We start from the raw sequence: 20,985 nt of genomic DNA, 5'->3' as shown, positions 1-20,985 counted from the left end.
TTCAGCCGGATCGGATGAAATATGCTTCTGTTAGAGGCTCCACAAGCCAAATCTGAGGGTCCCTTTATATGGGGGCTATACGTAAAAGTGGACCGATATGGCCCATTTTCAATACCATCCGACCTACATCGAACACAACTACTTGTGCCAAGTTTCAAGTCGATAGCTTGTTTCGTTAGGAAGTTAGCGTGATTTCAACAGACGGACGGACGGACGGACGGACGGACGGACGGACGGACATGCTTAGATCGACTCAGAATTTCACCACGACCCAGAATATATATACTTTATGGGGTCTTAGAGCAATATTTCGATGTGTTACAAACGGAATGACAAAGTTAATATACCCCCATCCTATGATGGAGGGTATAAAAATTGTGCCCGCAAAGCGAAAATGATAAACAAAACTCATGCTCTTTTTTCAAATGTCTTTTCTCTTGGTTCCGAATGAATTTTCTCTCCGAATACTCATTTAAATATTTTTACTTAAGCATATACAATTTTTGGCGAAGTCTTATATCACAACATGTATATGTTTAGTCCAAATTTGTAAATTTATACTTGTTTATATCCACACATAGTATTTTTCAAATCGTTATGTCCCTCTTTCTAAATACATATATGTTTGTAGTCTATTTCTAAATTAATATATGTTTGTATCCAAGCATATTATATTTACAAACATTTTATGCCCCAAACATAATATGTTCTAACATATTAATATATATGTCCCAAACATGTTATGCTAGTTTATGAATATTATATACTTGCACTTAAAAATATTGTGTTTAAAAATTTGAGTTTCAAACATATGATTTTTACACCCAAACATATGAAAAACAGTCTTTTTCGTCCGTGTGGATAGAACACATTAGAAAGTATGCGTGCGTGCGCGAATATATTTTATAGTTTGCGAGACATGGGCCCACATATTATTTTTATACCCACCACCATAGGATATATATATTAACTTTGTCATTCCGTTTGTAACACATCGAAATATTGCTCTAAGACCCCATAAAGTATATATATTCTGGGTCGTGGTGAAATTCTGAGTCAATCTGAGCATGTCCGTCCGTCTGTTGAAATCACGCTAACTTCCGAACGAAACAAGCTATCGACTTGAAACTTGGCACAAGTAGTTGTTATTGATGTAGGTCAGATGGTATTGCAAATGGGCCATATCGGTCCACTTTTACGTATAGCCCCCATATAAACGGACCCCAAAATTTGGCTTGCGAGACCTCTAAGAGAAGCAAATTTCATCCGATCCGGCTGAAATTTGGTACATGATGTTAGTATATGGTCTCTAACAACCATGCAAAAATTGGTCCACATCGGTCCATAATTATATATAGCCCCCATATAAACCGATCCCCCGATTTGGCTTGCGAGGCCCCTACGAGAAGCAAATTTCATCCGACCCGTCTGAAATTTGGTACATGGTGCTAGTATATGGTCTCTAATAACCATGCAAAAATTGGTCCACATCGGTCCATAATTATATATAGCCCCCATATAAACCGATCCCCCGATTTGGCTTGCGAGGCCTCTAAGAGAAGCACATTCCACCGATCCGGCTGAAATTTGGTACATGGTGTTAGCATATGGTCTAAAACAACCATGCAAAAATTGGTCCACATCGGTTCATAATTATATATAGCCCCCATATAAACCGATCACCAGATTTGACCTCCGGAACCTCTTGGAAGACCAAAATTCGTCTGATTCAGTTGAAATTTGGTATGTGGTGTTAATATATGGCCTCAAACTCCCATGCAAAAATTGGTCGATATCGGTCCATAATTATATATAAGCCCCATATAAACCGATCCCCAGATTTGACCTCCAGAGCCCCTTGGAAGAGCAAAAGTCTTGACATTCGGTTGAAATTTGGTACGTGATGTTAATATATGGTATCCAAGAACCATGCAGGAATTGGTTCCTATCAGTCCATAATTATATATAGCTCCCATATAAACCGATCCCCAGATTTGACCTCCGGTGCCTTTTGGATAAGCAAAATTCATCCGATCTGCTTGAAATTTTTTACGTGGTGGTAGTATATGATATTTAACAACCATGCCAAAAGTGGTCCATATCAGTCCATAACCGTACATAGCCCCATATAAACCGATCCCGAGATTTGGTTTTGGAACCTCTTGGAGGAGCAAATTTCATCCGAGTGAGTTGAAATTTGGTACATTGTGCTAGTATATGGTCGTTAACAACCATGCCTAACTAAGTCCATATCGGTCTATAGTTGTATATAGCCCCCATATAAGCGACCCCCATATTTCAATTCTGGCTCTCTACGTACAAAAAGTCCATATCGATTCGTAATTATTTGTAACTAACTATACATAACTTTTTTGTCTAATATATACCATGTATTGACTAAATCACAGTCTTTCGTAGAAGTTCCTACGCAATTCATGGTGGTGGGTACATAAGATTCGGCCTGGCCGAACTTGCGGCCGTTTGTACTTGTTATTTATTTACTTATATTTTTTTTGCAAAATTTTAACAAAGTGAAGCTTGTACTCTCATCGTAGAAGTCCGTTTTTCGACGGATCTATTTATTTTCTTAACTACATTTCCTACAAAATTATACGCCTTTTAGAAGCCAAAATGGTACCCCTTTAAAAGTTGTAGACTCCACTGCAAAAACTGGTCCACATCGGTCAATAATTATATATAGCCCCCATATAAACCGATCGCCAGATTTGGTTTGCGGAGCCTCTAAGAGAAACAAATTTCATCCGATCCGATTGAAATTTGATACGTGGTGTTAGAATATGGTCTCTAACAACAATACAAAAATTGGTCATATCGGTCGATAATTATAGATAGCCCTTATATAAACCGATCCCCATATTTGACCTCTGGAGCCTCTTGTAGGAGCAAAATTCGTCCGATCCGGTTGAAACTTAGTACGTGGTTAGTATGCAAAATTTGTTCCATATCGGTTCATAATTATATATAGGTACATTAAGCTAGTGAAACTTGGTACGTGGTGTTAGTATATGGTCTGTAACAACCATGCAAAAATTGGTCCTTCAAGAGGCTCCGGAGGTCAAATATGGATTCGGTTTATATGGGGGCTATATATAATTATGAACCGATATAATTATATATAGCCCCCATATACACCGAATCCATAATTGACCTCCGGAGCCTCTTGAAGGATCAAAATTCATCCGATCCGGTTGAAATTTGGTACATTTAGCTAGTGTATGACCGATAACAACCATGCCAAAATTGGTCCGTATCAATCTATATTATATATAGCCCCCTATATTATATATAGCACGATTGCAACTCGAGCCAAAATTATCTACGAATATTTTATTGCCATAGAAAATGGTGTCAAAATTTTATTTCTATCGAAAATGTTGTCAATATGTTGTGTCGTTACGAAGTTTTGTTAAAATATAATTTCTATACAACATTTTGTAAAGATTTTATTTCTATAGAAAATTTTGTAAAAATTTTATTTCTATAGAAAATTTTGTCAAAAGAAAATTTATAAAGCATTTCATAGTTGAAGAGGAATATTTTGCAAAATCTTCCAAAATATCAAGAATTCTACCAATCATGTTCCTAATTGTATATAGGCCCCATATAAAGCGACCTCCATATTTTAATTCTGGCTCTATAATTACCGCACAAAAGTTCATATCGGTTCGTCATTATTTCTTCCCTATATATACCGGTCAAGAACTGAGTATATATGTACGTATTTAATCGACCTTTCTTTTGTCTACTATATATCCCGCCAGGACTAACTTACAATTTAGAATATGATGTTAAGAAGTTTTAAGATGCCTTGCCATCGGCCGCAACCCAAGTAATTTAATTGTGGATGATCGTCTTTAGAAGAAGTTTCTACGCAATCCATGTGGAGGGTACATAAGATTCAGCCTGGCCAAACTTATGACCGTATATACTTGTTTTTTTTTTTTACTTTTTCTTGATGATTTCTTAAAAAACACCAATAATGGATACGTATTAAGTTTTTATCATCCATTTTGTTCAACCAATATATGAGTTCTTCTCCTCGCAAAATCGTCAATTTTTAAAAAAGAAAAAATTTTGTTTTAAAAACATAGCACCGATTTCTAAGCCGATCTCTTTCCCAAAAAGCCTCATGTTTCCACTAACTGTAAAGGGTTTCAACGCCCTAGCAGTAAACAGCTGATAGTTATAACAAAAAATAACGTTTTTCTTTTTAACATATGCCCCAACATTATTGATTTTTGATACGAATTTTGGGAATGGTATGTTCAGCAATATTTCTTAAAAATCATAATGATATCATATTACTTCAAAAGTTATAAAGTTTTCAATTCATAGTTTTAATTCCCAAAAATTGAAATTTTATAAAAACTTGTTGCTTGCCCAAAACATTTTAATTTTCGTAATGTTTGTTTTTTTTTTTTTGATCACTAAACCTCACCACAGACATCATGTATCTATCTCGTTTCCTTCTGGTTGATAGAAGAATATGAATTAAGTTATAATACCCTGTTCCACCGAGTGGTTCAGAGTATAAAAAAAAGATTGAATAAGAGGGTTGACGATTACTCTCACACCACCCTATGAACGTTTGGGGTTTACTGCATACAAAAACAATAAATTTTTAAGCATATTAAAAATTTCCATTTTCCTTCCATCCCTCAGGCTGATATAATAAAACCATATAATGCATGATATTCGCGACAATAATAGAATTGCAAAATAAAGTCCATCATTCAAGTAGGTTTGTTCTTCAATATGATTTAATGTGGAATTAAAAAATACGGACTTTAAATACCATTACTATGCAAAATTACCGATAGCCATACCTCACAAATAAGTTTCAATCAATTGAATTGTGACGTAGAAACCATTGAAACCCATCGTAGATGGTGATAAAAGCTAACGCACAGCCCTGTCATGTTAGTTGTGGTATTAGTTGGAGTTCGTATTAAAACTTGACGGAATAATAATTTTGAATAAATGGAAACCCGTAACTGCTTTAGCATTTGGTTTCACCAACACCAATTTCAATATATTGTAATGATAGACAATGTGGTGTATCATTGGGGCAGTGAACCAGGCCTCTTAATAAATCACGGTAGTTTCATATGTTATGTATCTCAATGTTATTTGTAGAACAAATATAAATCTCAATTTTTGTATAATTGAAATCATGAGGTCTCGTAACCTATTTATTGTTATGGTAGAAAATATATAAACTATTTATCTTTTCTTGTTTTTGTATACGCTACTGCATTTGGATGTAACGCCAAGAAGAACCAGTCTGAGACCCATCGTTTAGTAAATCGATCGTCTTAGAATTAAATTCTGAGTCGATTACAAGTACAATTTGTAGCTTAAGGTTCTCAAATTTGGCACACACACACCCAGAAAAAAGTGCCTTCGAAACTAAAGGAAAAAATGTTTATCAATTTAGTTTAGCAATTTTAATTCCATTAAGTTAAATTTTTGTGTGAAATAATAAAATTTACTTGTTTCAGTAAAAACAATTAAGGAAAGTCTAAAGTCGGGCGGGGCCGACTATGTTATACCCTGCACCAATAGATCTAAATTTTCGCCCGATTTACACTCATATGACCAGAGTGGCCAATCTTTTACTCCGACTTAATTGAAATTTTGCACAGGGAGTAGAATTAGCATTGTAGCTATGCGTGCTAAATTTGGTTGAAATCGGTTCAGATTTAGATATAGCTCCCATATATAGCTTTCGCCCGATTTACACTTATATAACCACAGAGGCCAACTTTTTGCTCCGATTTAGTTGAAATTTTGCACAAGGAGTAGAATTAGCATTGTGGCTATGCGTGCCAAATTTGGTTGAAATCGGTTCAGAATTAGATATATCTCCCATATATAGCTTTCGTCCGATTTACACTCATATGACCACAGAGGCCAATTTTTAACTCCGATTTAGTTGAAATTTTGCACAGGGTGTATAATTAGTATTGTATCTATGCGTGCCAAATTTGGTTGAAATCGGTTCAGATTTAGATATGGCTCCCATATATATGTTTTTCTGATTTCGACAAACATGGTCAAAATATCAACATTTCCTTGTAAAATCGCCACTGCTTAGTCGAAAAGACGTAAAAATGACTCTAATTTTCCTAAACTTCTAATACATATATATCGAGCGATAAATCATAAATGAAATTTTGCGAAGTTTCCTTAAAATTGCTTCAGATTTAAATGTTTCCCTTATTTATACCCTAAACCACACAGTGGTCAGGGTATAATAAGTTTGATCGGCCAAAAAATGTGCCTACCAGAAATATTGATTTTAGACCCCATAAAATATATACCGATCGACTCAGGAGGTGATTCTGGCGCTTGGTGTCCGTCCGTCCGTCTGTCCATGTATTTGTTGTTCACAGGATTCCGGTCGCAATTATTAACCGATTTTGATGAAATTTGGTACAGGGAGTTTTTTGGGCACAAGGACGAACGCTATTGAATTTGGAAGAAATCGGATCAAATTTAGATATAGCTCCCATATATATATATCGCCCGATTTCGACAAATGGGGTCACGTTGCGCGTCACCAAATTTGGCAAAAGGTAATCTTTTCCATCGCCCTTCAAGTCTGCAAAATTTCATCCAAATCGGTTCAGATTTAGATATAGCTCTCATATATATGTATCGCGCGATTTTTCTAAATTTCGCCATAAAACCCTTATTTATCAACCGGTCTGGCCCAAATTTAGCTAAATGTAGTCTTCTATAGCACTAACTATATGTGCAAAGAATCATCGAAATCGGTTCAGATTTAGATATAGCTCCCATATAAATGTATAGCCCGATTTTCCCAAATTTGGCCATAGAACCCTTATTTATTTACCGACCTTACTAAAAGTAGGCTAGATCCAGTCCTCAATAGTACTATCTATATGTGCAATATTTCATCGATATCGGTTCAGATGTAGATATAGCTCCCATATATGTATCACCCGATTTTGAAAAATTCGCCCCTAATAACCTTATGTTTGACCATACAGGCCTCATTTCTTAACTGATCTTACTCAAATCTTGCACAAGGTAACCTTTTGTGGTATTAATCAAACCCGCAAAATATTATGCAAATTGGTTCAGATTTAGATATAGCTTCCATATATATGCATGACTCGATTTTCCCAAATTTGGCCATAGTACTCTTATTTATTAACCAATGTTACTCAAATTTCAAAATTTAATGTACTAGCTGATCGTGCTTATACGTACTTGTAGCTCTTACATAAGAATATTGCTCGTTTTTTACAAATTTGTATTTATTACCCACACTAATTTAACGATTTTCTATTTTTTTTTAATAATGGGCTCAATATTAGTGACATACTAACCCCGTAGGTGCAATATCAACACAGCCAGTGTTGCTAGAAGTAGGGGAAATTCCCTATATGTAGGGATTTTCTAATATTTAGCGTTTTGTAGGGAAGTAGGGCCACAATGTAGGACATTTTCACTCAACACAATTTGTAATAATTTTTACATTTTGGTGGCTCTATAGGAGGAAATTAGAAGCCGGCAAGGCTTGATCTTTAACAATGTGTGGTAAACTTTATTCCTGTAAAAAATTTTCTCAACATTTTATTTCTATAGAATATTTTGTCAAAATTGTATTTCTATAGATATTTTTTCAAAATATTATTTCTATAAAAAAATTTCTCAAAATTTTATTTCTGTGGAAGTTTTTCTCAAAATTTTATTTCTATGGAATTTATTGTCAAAATTTTATTTCTCACAAAAATTTGTTTATAGAAACTTTTTATACCCTCCATCATAGGATGGGGGTATATTAACTTTGTCATTCCGTTTGTAACACATCGAAATATTGCTCTAAGACCCCATAAAGTATATATATTCTGGGTCGTGGTGAAATTCTGAGTCGATCTAAGCATGTCCGTCCGTCCGTCCGTCCGTCTGTTGAAATCACGCTAACTTCCGAACGAAACAAGCTATCGACTTGAAACTTGGCACAAGTAGTTGTTATCGATGTAGGTCGGATGGTATTGAAAATGGGCCATATCGGTCCACTTTTACGTATAGCCCCCATATAAAGGGACCCTCAGATTTGGCTTGTGGAGCCTCTAACAGAAGCATATTTCATCCGATCCGGCTGAAATTTGGTACATGGTGTTGGTATATGGTCTCTAACAATCGTGCAAAAATTGGTCGACATCGGTCCATAATTATAAATAGCCCCCATATAAACCGATCCCCAGATTTGGCTTGTGGAGCCTCTAAGAGAAGCATATTTCATCCGATCCGGCTGAAATTTGGTACATGGTGTTGGTATATGGTCTCTAACGACCATGCAAAAATTGGTCCATATCGGTCCTTAATTATATATAGCCCCCATATAAACCGATCCCCAGATTTGGCTTGCGAAGCCTCAAAGAGAAGCAAATTTCATCCGATCCGGCTGAAATTTGGTACATGGTATTGGTATATGGTCTCTAACAACCGTGCAAAAATTGATCCACATCGGTTCATAATTATATAGCCCCATATAAACCGATCCCCAGATGTGGCTTGCGAAGTCTCCAAGAGAAGCAAATTTCATCCAATCCGGTTGTAATTTGGAACATGGTGTTAGTATATGATCTTTAACAACCGTGCCAGAATTGGTCCACATCGGCCCATAATTATATATATAAAACATATAAAACATTTTCCAGATTTGACCTCCGGAGCCTCTTGGAGGAGCAAAATTCATCCGATCCGGTTCAAATTAGGAACGTGTTGTTAGTATATGGTCGCTAACAACCATACCAAAATTGGTCCAATCACACAAAAATTGGTCCATATCGGTTCATAATCATGGTTGCCACTAGAGCTAAAAATAATCTACCAAATTTTTATTTCTATAGGAAATTTTGTCAAAATTTTATTTCTATAGAAAATTTTGTCAAAATTTTATTTCTAGAGAAAATTTTGTTAAAATTTTATTCGGTTCATAATAAAATTTTCATCATTGTCAAAATTTTATTTCTATAGAAAATTTTGTTCAAATTTTATTCGGTTCATAATCACGGTTGCCACTCAAGCCAAAAAGAATCTACCAAGATTTTATTTCTATAGAAAATTTTGTTAAAATTTTATTTCTGTAGACATTTTTGTCAAATTTTTCTTTCTATAGAAAATTTTGTGAAAATTTTTATTTCCATAGAAAATTTTGTGAAAATTTTATTTCTATAGAAAATTTTGTTAAAATTTTATTTCTGTAGAAAATTTTGTCAAAATTTTATGTCTACTTTGTCAAACTGAATTATATACGTATTGGATCGATCTTTTTTGATTTAATATATACCACGTATGGACTTACATACAATTTAGAAGATGGTGTTAGGAGGTTTTAAGATACCTTGCCATCGGCAAGCGTTACCGCAACTTAAGTAATTCGATTTGGATGGCAGTGTTTAGAAGAAGTTTATACGCAATTCATGATGGAGGGTACATAAGCTTCGGCCTGGCCGAACTTACGGCCGTATATACTTGTTTTTCATTAAATTTACGACACAAATTTTGCAAATTTGCGTCAATCCGTTAAAGTCGCATGTCTTTGAATTAAGTCTAATTTTCCTTAAACTAAAGAAACACATTTTTGATTTAAAGAAATTGTCCTTAAATTAACTGAAATATTGAAACTTTAGATTTAAGATAAAAACGCTTCAAATATAGGCTAAGACTTTTTTTTTTACTTTGAAGTATCCGTTATAATTTGGATATTTAAACTGGCATTTGTTTGTATGTGAGTACCTTTATTTGTGAACCGCTAAATGAGAATGAAAATTTGAATAAAAAAGCCGCATCTTTGGCTCGGAATCAATACCAAAATCCTTAAGGGAAGGTCAAAATCTTTGGATCCAAGTAAACTTTTTTTTGAGTGTACCTTTAAGAAATCAAATCAGTAGATGGGTCGATATATCCCCTATATCGGAACATAGACCAATATCATTTCGAATAGCTTTTAATGGAAATCCAGAGATCAATCTAATGGAACCTGCTAGTAGGCAAGGTTAGGTTATGTGGCAGCCCTATGTATCACGCTCACTTAGACTATTCAGTCCACTGAGTGCTGCCCGATTCCATGTTAAGCGCAATGACAAGGGACCTCCTTTTTATAGCCGAGTCCAAACGGCGTTCCACATTGCAGTGAAACCACTTAGAGAAGCTTTGAAACCCTCAGAAATGTCACCAGCATTACTGAAGTGGGATAATCCACCGCTGAAAAACTTTTTGGTGTTCGGTCGAAGCAGGAATCGAACCCACGACCTTGTGTATGCAAGGCGGGCATGCTAACCATTACACCACGGTGGCTCCCTGCTAGTAGGCAAAAAAACTAGTCTGTGCCAAATTTCATCACGATATTTTTATACCCACCACCATAGAATGGTGATGGGGGTATAATAAGTTTGTCATTCCGTTTGTAACACATCGAAATATTGATTTCCGACTATATAAAGTATATATATTCTTGATCAGGAAGAAATTCTAAGATGATATAACGATGTCCGTCTGTCTGGATGTCTGTTGTTAAGCTATCTTTCTTAATTTTTGCACAAGCTCGTTTTTTGTCTCCAAGCAGGTCAAGTTCGAAGATGGGCTTTATCAGTCTATGTTTTAGTATAGCCCCCATATAAACCGACCCCCCGATTTGGGTTCTTGGGCTTCTAGAAACCGCATTTTCTATCCGATTTGCCTGAAATTGAAAACCTAGAGGTATTTTAGGAACATAAATAAGTGTGCCGAATATGGTGCCTATCGGTCCATGTTTTGGTATAGCCCCCATATAAACCGACCCCCCGATTTGGGTTCTTGGGCTTCTAGAAACCGCATTTTCTATCCGATTTGCCTGAAATTGAAAACCTAGAGGTATTTTAGGAACATAAATAAGTGTGCCGAATATGGTGCCTATCGGTCCATGTTTTGGTATAGCCCCCATATAAACCGACCCCCCGATTTGGGTTCTTGGGCTTCTAGAAACCGCATTTTCTATCCGATTTGCCTGAAATTGAAAACCTAGAGGTATTTTAGGAACATAAATAAGTGTGCCGAATATGGTGCCTATCGGTCCATGTTTTGGTATAGCCCCCATATAAACCGACCCCCCGATTTGGGTTCTTAGGCTTCTAGAAACCGCATTTTCTATCCGATTTGCCTGAAATTGAAAACCTAGAGGTATTTTAGGAACATAAATAAGTGTGCCGAATATGGTGCCTATCGGTCCATGTTTTGGTATAGCCCCCATATAAACCGACCCCCCGATTTGGGTTCTTGGGCTTCTAGAAACCGCATTTTCTATCCGATTTGCCTGAAATTGAAAACCTAGAGGTATTTTAGGAACATAAATAAGTGTGCCGAATATGGTGCCTATCGGTCCATGTTTTGGTATAGCCCCCATATAAACCGACCCCCCGATTTGGGTTCTTGGGCTTCTAGAAACCGCATTTTCTATCCGATTTGCCTGAAATTGAAAACCTAGAGGTATTTTAGGAACATAAATAAGTGTGCCGAATATGGTGCCTATCGGTCCATGTTTTGGTATAGCCCCCATATAAACCGACCCCCCGATTTGGGTTCTTGGGCTTCTAGAAACCGCATTTTCTATCCGATTTGCCTGAAATTGAAAACCTAGAGGTATTTTAGGAACATAAATAAGTGTGCCGAATATGGTGCCTATCGGTCCATGTTTTGGTATAGCCCCCATATAAACCGACCCCTCCCGATTTGGGGTCTTGAGCTTATAGAAACCTTATTTTCAATCCGATTTGCCTAAAATTCGAAATCTAGAAGTATTTTATAACCATAAATAGGTGTGTCGAAAATGGGGTGTATCGGTCCATGTTTTGGTATAGCCCCCATATAGACCTATCTCCTGATTTTACTTCTTGGGCTTCTGGAAACCGTATTTTCAATCCGATTTTCCTGAAATTAGAAATCTAAAGGTATGTTAGGACCACAAATAGGTGTGCCGAATATGGTGTGTATCGTTCTATGGTTTGCTATAGCCCCCAATAGCCCGATCTCCCTATTTTATTTCTTGAACTTCTAGAAACCGTAGTTTTTATTCAATGTGCTTGAAATTTGAAATCTAGAGGTTTTTGAGGACCATAAATAGGTGTTCCGAATAAATTGTATATCGGTATAGGTTTTGATATATCGCCCATATAAACCCGCCCTCCGATTTAGGGTCTGAATTCTGTAGGTTTTTCAGAACCACAACTAGGTGTGCTGAATTTCGTGTATCGGTGCAATTTTTTGCCATAGCACCCATATATACTGATTTCCTGATTTAACTCCTTGGGCTTATATAAGCCGTAGTTTATATCCAATTTGCCTGAAATTGTAACAGATTTAATTTTTACCACTCCATTTGGTAAGGCCTCCATATAAACTGATTTCACTTCTTGAGGGTATAGAAGGCGTACTGATCATGAAAATTGCTTGAAATCTATAGAGTTTAGATTTCAAATCAAGGCGTTATTTAATCATTTCTATATATTATCATTCTATACATTATTAAGTAACCCGCTATATATTATCAAGTAACACACTACGACGAAGAGTTTTCAAAGGTAACTGTTATATTTGATTCATGGTGGTAGGTATTTAAGATTCGGTTTGGCCGAACTTACTGCTGTATATACTTGTTATTATTAAAGATGCTTCAATTAGAGCCAACAAGCATGCGGACATCGCACTGAAAAAACAGTGAACCCTTTTCCATTGCAAAATGAACTATACTGTAGTAATATTGACCATGATTTAGCCCTTAAGATTTTTTTCAACTTGTCTAGTTTATAATTTTCTTAAATTTTAGTTCATCTATAACATTGTAGTTTAGTTCATTTTTACAACACCATAAGATTTATATACACCTACCAAGTTAAAAAGTCAGTATTATTTTGGTTTACTTGCATATTTTGTGGGAAACCCGATAATAAAAATTGGTTAACAGTCTCTTTAAAATGTCGACGACTAGACTATTTTTAAATCAATCATTCGACAGTATAGAGAAATTAAATAATTAAAGGAACAACAAACCGTTTTACTATTATGAGATTTTTCATACATTAAAATTAAACCATCTTTAAGCAAAAGTACTTTATTATAAAAACTTATGATGAAAGTTCTTAATACAATGTTTTTTGTGAATAAAAATTATGACCACATGGAAAAGAGAGTAGTTCATTTGAACCCGCTGTTTGGACATTTTGACTTATCCTTTTTTTATTCATCGTAGGTAATTTTTTCACATATCTTGCTGGAAAAAATGGAAACAATAATGAAAATTGTTAAAAATTAATACCATGTAATGAAATATAATTTTTATACCCACCACCATAGAATGGTGACGGGGGTATAATAAGTTTGTCATTCCGTTTGTAACACATCGAAATATCGATTTCCGACTATATAAAGTATATATATTCTTGATCAGGGAGAAATTCTAAGACGATATAACGATGTCCGTGTGTCCGTCTGTCTGTCTGTCTGTTGTAATCACGCTACAGTCTTCAATAATGAAGCAATCGTGCTGGAATTTTGCACAAACTCGTCTTTTGTCTGCAGGCTGGTCAAGTTCGAAGGTGGGCTATATCGGTCCAGGTTTTGATATAGTCCCCATATAAACCGACCTCCCGATTTGGGGTCTTGGGCTTATAGAAATCGTAGTTTTTATCCAATTTACCTGAAATTTGAAATCTAGAAGTATTTTATGACCATAAAGAGGTGTGCCAAAAATGGTGAGTATCGGTCCATGTTTTGATATAGCCCCCATATAGACCGATCTCCTGATTTTTCTTCTTGGGCTTATAGAAACCGCAGTTTTTATTCAATTTATCTGAAATTGGAAATCTAGAGGTACTGTATGACCACAAATACATGTGCCAAAAATTGTGAGTATCGGTCCATATTTTGGTATAGCCCCCATATAGACCCATCTCCCGATTTTACTTCTTGGGCTTATAGAAACCGCAGTTTTTATTCAATTTACCTGAAATTGAAAATCTAGAATTGCTGTAGGACCAAAAATACGTGTGCCAAAAATTGTGAGTATCGGTCCATATTTTGGTATAGCCCCCATATAGACCCATCTCCCGATTTTACTTCTTGGGCTTATAGAAACCGCAGTTTTTATTCAATTTACCAGAAATTGGAAATCTAGAGGTAATGTAGGACCAAAAATATGTGTGCCAAAAATTGTTAGTATCGGTCCATGTTTTGGTATGCTCCCCATATAAAAAGACGTCCCGATTTGGGGTCTTGAGCTTATAGAAACCGTAGCTTTTATCCAATTTGTCTGAAATTGGAAATCTAGAGGTATTTTAGGACCATAAAGAGGTGTGCCGAAAATGGTGAGTATCGGTCCATATTTTGGTATAGCCCCCATATAGACCGATTTCCCGATTTTATTTCTTGAGCTTCTAGAATCCGAAGTTTTTATCCTATTTGCCTGAAATTGGAAATCTAGAGGTATTTTCGGGTCATAAAGAGGTGTGCCGAAAACGGTGAGTATCGGTCAATATTTTAGTATAGCCCCCATAAGAACGATCTCCCGATTTAACTCCTTGGGTTTCTAGAAACCGTAGTTTTTATCTGATTTGCCTGAAATTGTAAATATTCTGGTATTTTTGGCTCACAAAAACGTGTATCGGATTAAGTTTTTATCGGTCCATTTGGTAATGCCTCCATATAGACCGACTTCACTTCTTGAGGGTGTAGAAGGCGCACTGATCATGAAAATTGCTTGAAACTCAATGTAAAATTTCCAGATTTTACTTCTACAGATTTAAGATTTCAAATCAAGACGTTATTTTATAATTTTCTTGCACACTTACAAGACATGTTAACGATTCCTCTAAAACTCGAACAAAAATGGTTCTTATAAATCAAGAATCTGATATAGTCCTCATAGGTGAAATCCTTAAATTTATCTTCGGGAAGTGTCCTCAATCCCTCCTGACATTTCAAAGGAAACCCTAATATTTGGTTCATGGTGGTGGGTATTTAAGATTCGGCCCGGCCGAACTTACTGCTGTATATACTTGTTAATTCTTCATTTTAGCTTGTAACTTACCATATTTGGGGCATTTTATCAAATGGTGTAAGGAATTCAACTTTTCTTTGGCAAACGTATCTCATAAAATTTGTACCTGAAACAATTAGAGAAATAATGAAGTATTCTAAATAAACTCATAAAACTGTGTTGTTATCCATGTGAAAGATATAATAAAATAAATATTCTAGTTGAAAGAAAGCCAAAGTTTTAATATAAAACTTATTAAATTGTACGCTGAGGGGAAATATAAAAAGTTGTCCAAATTTATTTGGGTTACTCTGAAATTAAACATTAAATAAAATTATTAAATAACTTTTCAAAAAATCTAATGAAAAAAATAATAATATGCATAAAAAACCAAATATTCTTGATATTCCTAGACAGTCATCAAAATGACGACACGTAATATCATTTTCGATTTAAAATGCATTTTAGTCTATTGGGAAATGGTAAATTTAAGTTATACTAATTCAACCGTTTTATGAATTTTTGTTTTATACTACTTAAAACCAAATTGAATAAGAAAATAAATGCAAGTTTGGTTCACCTTTTCGCTCACGATGAAAATTATATCGTCTTGAAATCAGCCGTAGTCAAAATGACGAAGGATGACGTTAATGTACAAAAAATAAGGATGGCTGTCCAGGATTAAAAGAAAGTTAAAGAAAACTTACCAATTCACTATTAAATTACAGGCAAAGGAGTACTAAAAATTTGTCCAAATTTTAAGAGGTTATTCTGAAATTAAATATTTATTTTTACATTAAAAATATTACATTAGTTTCCAAAAAAATTAATTAAAGAAATACTAAAATAAGGTATTAAAAACCTGTAATTTTGATGATAAAAAGGTCATAAAAACGTAAATATTCTAGTTGAAAGAAAGCCAATTTAAAAAAAAAAAACTTACCAATTCTCTACCTTTTTAAATTTGCTTTAATCCGTCTGGAGTTGCTCTGAAATTAAATATCGCTTTTACAACAAAGAAAAACATTAAACTGGTTTCCAAAAAAAAAATAATTAACAAATAATAATATACATAAAAAATATTCTTGTCAAAAGAAAGCCATATTAAAAAAATACTTACCAATTTATGAATAAGCTATACGCTGAGATATTACAAAAATTTTCCAAATTCATCTGGAAATGAATATTAATTTTTTACATTGAATAATGAAAATTTCAATACACTTTCAATTTCAACATATTTTACTAAATATTCTTAATAACTTTTTTCTAAACTACCGATAAAATATTAATAACTTTCATTTAAAAGGTTTAATAAACAAACACCAATATATGACTCAAAAATCCAAAATATTCCATGCCTTTATATTCCCTTGTTGCATACCTACTTAACAGATGCAACAGCCCACGCCAACGCCAACTATACAACTGAAGCATGCCAAACAAAACCAAGCAAAGCCAAAACATTACTACAACAACAAAACACATGTGCCTTTATTGAAAACAACACCTCATCCAGCCAAAAACCATCAACGAATAACAAACACACACACACAAGCCACTAAATGAACAAAAATAAAAACAACCCCACGCTCATGTATACACAACAAAACTCAAGTAACATCATCTTTACATTAATCACATTCCACTATTCCGATAAAGATCTCTGTACTATGCATTAGTTCATCGCATCTGCTGACAATTTACTCTAAGAATAATATTCGTAAAGGCACACCAGTTTATGAGCGATGAAACGTTTAACTTAAAATTTGCAAAATTTTCATGAAATGTTATCTACCATTTTGGACGAAAATGTCTATAAATTTAATTACATGTGAACTAAAAATATTTCATTGTGTAATTTTTTACCAACAATTATTAACTATAGGAATAGTCAGTAAGAAATTGCTATCCACTTTCAAGTTCATTTTTCGTAAAAAAATATTTTCTCATACAAAAAAATCTTATAGTAAATTGCACTTATTATTTAGAAAATACTTTACATTTCACAAGTAGTTTTATAGTATGACAAACGAATTTTTAACTACCAGTTAAGAAATTTTTTAAGGAAATTTCCATCGTATTTTGTAGGCCATGAACTAAACGATTGCTACTTAGAATTTGTAAAATTTCCTTTCGAGTAGTTAATTTTCGTTCAAGATACGAAAAATGAACTAAAATTCTGGAAAATTCTTGTAATAAATTATTGTAAAAATCTTCTTAATTTTACGAGACACTTTTTTTTCTGTGCGTTTGATCGTTTTAGAATTTCAACCTGATCAAGAATTTATAAAATTTATGTAATGATAAATGCTATGTCGATGTGTTTCAAAAAAATTTTTTACTCAACGAATTACGAGAATTTTTTGTTTACTTGGAAAACTCTTCGTCGTAGCGGGTTTCTTGTCTATGGGGAGGCTATACTAAAACATGGGTCGACACACACCATATTCGGCTGACCTATTTGTGGTCTGCCGGATTCCAGAAGTCCTAGAAATAAATTTGGGAGTTAGGTCTATATGGGGGCTATACCAAAACATGGACCAATACTTACCACCTCTTAATGTTCCTCAAATACCTCTAGAATTCCAATTTAAGACGAATTTGGTGAAAACTACGAATTCTAGAAGCTCAAGAAAAAAAATCGGGAGATCAGTCTATATAGGGTCTATACCAAAACATGGACCGATACGAAGCTTTTTGGACACACCTCTTTATGGTCCTAAAATACCTCTAGATTTCTAATTTCCGGCAAATTGGATAAAAACTACGGATTCTAGAAGCCCCACAAAGTCGGGAGATAGGTCTATATGGGGTCTATACCAAAACATGGACCGATAGGCACCATTTGCGACACACCTATTTGTGATGTTAAAATACCTCTAGATTTTCAATTTCAAGCACATCGGCTTGAAAATATAGTCTCTAGACGCCAAGAAGCAAAATCGGGAGATCGGTCTATATGGGGGTTATACCAAAAAATGGACCGATACACCTCAATTTCGGCGCACCTATTTGTGATCTTAAAATACCTATAGATTTTCAATTTCAAGCACATCGGCTTGAAAATATAGTCTCTAGACGCCAAGAAGCAAAATCGGGAGATCGGTCTATATGGGGGTTATACCAAAAAATGGACCGATACACCTCAATTTCGGCGCACCTATTTGTGGTCCCAAAATACCTCTAGATTTCCAATTTCAGGCAAATCGGGTAATAAATACAGTTTATAGAAGCCCAAGAATAAAAATCGGGAGATCGGTCTATATGACGGCTATACCAAAACATGGACCGATACAGAGCATTTTCGACACACCACTTTATGGTCCTAAACTACTTCCAGATTTTCAATTTCAGGCAAATCGGATAGCAAAATCAATTTCAGGCAAATCGGATAGTTTCTATACGGCCAAGAAGCACAATCGGAAGATCGGTCTATATGGGGGCTATAATAAAACATGGACCGATACGGACCACCTCGATACACCTCTTTATGGTCCAAAAATACTTCCAGATTTTCAATTTCAGGCAAATCGGATAGAAAATACAGTTTCTAGACGCCCAAGAAGCAAAATCGGGAGATCGGTCTATATGGGGGTTATAACATACCAAAACATGGACCGATACGGACCATTTTCGACACACCTCCTTATGGTCCCAAAATACCTCTAGTTTTTCAATTTCAGGCAAATCGGATAGTAAATACAGTTTCTAGAAGCCCAAGAAGTAAAATCGGGAGATCGGTCTATATGGGGGCTATAACAAAACATGAACCGATGGGCACCATTTTCGGCACACCTTTTTACGGTCCTCAAGTACCACTAGATTTTCAATTTCAGGCAAATTGGATAAAAACTACGGTTTTTATAAGCCCAAGACCCCAAATCGGGAAGTCGGTTTATATAGGGACTATATCAAAACATGGAACGATATAGCCCATCTTCGAACTTGACCTGCCAGCAAAAAAAAAATCTGTGCCAAATTTCAGAACGATAGCGCCATTATTGAAGGCTGTAGCGTGATTACAACAGACAGACGGACATGCTTATATCGTCTTAGAATTTCTCCCTGATCAAGAATATATATACTTTATATAGTCGGAAATCGATATTTCGATGTGTTACACACGCAATGACAAACTATTATACCCCCATCACCATTCTATGGTGGTGGGTATAAAACGATGTATAACATAACAATTTTTTTAGAAAAATATTTGATAAAAAATGGCCGCTGGTGAGATTTGAACCTGCGTTTCTTATTTTTTCGTTCATACTAATAAAGAACATCTCCAGAAGCAGTTAGAATGTTGTTCCTTGGTGTCGTATTACGACCGTATCTCAAACATTTAAATTGACGTTTCGATGCTTTGTGTTCAATGGCGTTTGTGGTTGAGTGTGCTAAGGCGTTCTGTTATGATGCCAACAAAACCAGGTCGGAGCGAAAAAAATTTCAAATTTTTAAAAAGTGAAATTGGTTGAAAAATTTTTTTTTTCGCTTTTTAAATTTCTTCATTCAAATGAACTTCCAGGGCACAACTTCTAAAGCAATGCAACGGATCCAAAAAGGGAGTATTTTCATCCTACACTCAAAAAAAAGTTTACTCGGATCCAAAGATTTTGACCTTCCAATAAGGATTTTGGTATTGATCCCGAGCCAAAGATGTGGCTTCTTTAAAATAAAGACATTTTTTAGTGACTTATCTGGTTTTAAATCTAGGATCAATAAAATTAAAATTGGAATACAGATCTCATTTATCGAATTTTCATTTTCTTTTCGCGGTATATAAATAAAGCTTTTCACGTACAGTTTAAAAAATCCAAATTATGACAGATACTTCAAAGTATAAAATGTTTTCTTAATTCCAAAAAAACTTTAAACCAAAGATGCTAAATCCTCAAAATAATTCTTAGCCTATATTTGAAGCGTTTTTATCTTAAATGTAAAGATTCAATATTTCAGTTAATTTAAAGACGATTTCTTTAAATCAAAAATGTGTTTCTTTACTTTAAGGAAAATTAGCCTTAGTTCAAAGACATGTGACATTAACGGAGGGACGCAAAGTTACAAAATTTGTGTCCTAAATTTAATGAAAAACATTTTAGAAGCAACGATTATAAACATTATTTTAATTAAAATTTCGTTATTTTAAAGAAATTTGTCCTTAATATTTTGTAAATTTCGCTTCCTAAAATTTAGGTTGCGTAATTTTTAATATCACGTAAATATTTTTTTTAGTGTATGACAAACCCATGTAAAATTCATTGGAGATGGTCCAAGTTTGCACTACTTCCGGATCACAGATTGGGGAGCTGTTTTTTGCTGGGAAGTGATAAACTTCATACGATATTTTTGTTGAACAGTGAATTTTTTGACAGTTAATTTTTTCCATAAATTCTTGTAATTTAATTGTTGAAAAAATTTAACGCTGGAAAATTGATAAATATTTCATTTGTCGGGCCTTAAACAAACATACCTTATCGATTGCTCCCTTTATGAATTGCTATATCCACGAACAGAATTTAATGCTCTAACCAAAATGCAAAATGATAGCAAATAATAAAACCAAATCGAATAAGTTCATAATGCGCATTTATTTCACTGTGACAGTCGTCATGTTGGATCGAAAACCAACGTGAATGGCTTGAGTACGTACAATGCCAGGCGATTTTGCTGTGCATGTGGCCAAATGGTTCCAGGCAAAACAAATTACAAATGGTCAAGCGCATAAATTTTGCGCTATCATTTCTCTACATGCTACCGAAAGTCTGATAAAACATTTGCTAAATGTCATTTAAAAGGGATATAATCATAATCACCACCACCACCACCAAACATGTCACATCTACAATCGACAGCAAATGCTTCAACCATGGCTATCATCATTATCCATCATTTCGCTTTTGCTTTCCACA

Source organism: Haematobia irritans, chromosome 1, assembly GCF_050003625.1.
Source record: "Haematobia irritans isolate KBUSLIRL chromosome 1, ASM5000362v1, whole genome shotgun sequence".
Classification (NCBI taxonomy): Eukaryota; Metazoa; Arthropoda; class Insecta; order Diptera; family Muscidae; genus Haematobia; species Haematobia irritans.
This window is presented reverse-complemented; position numbering follows the sequence as displayed.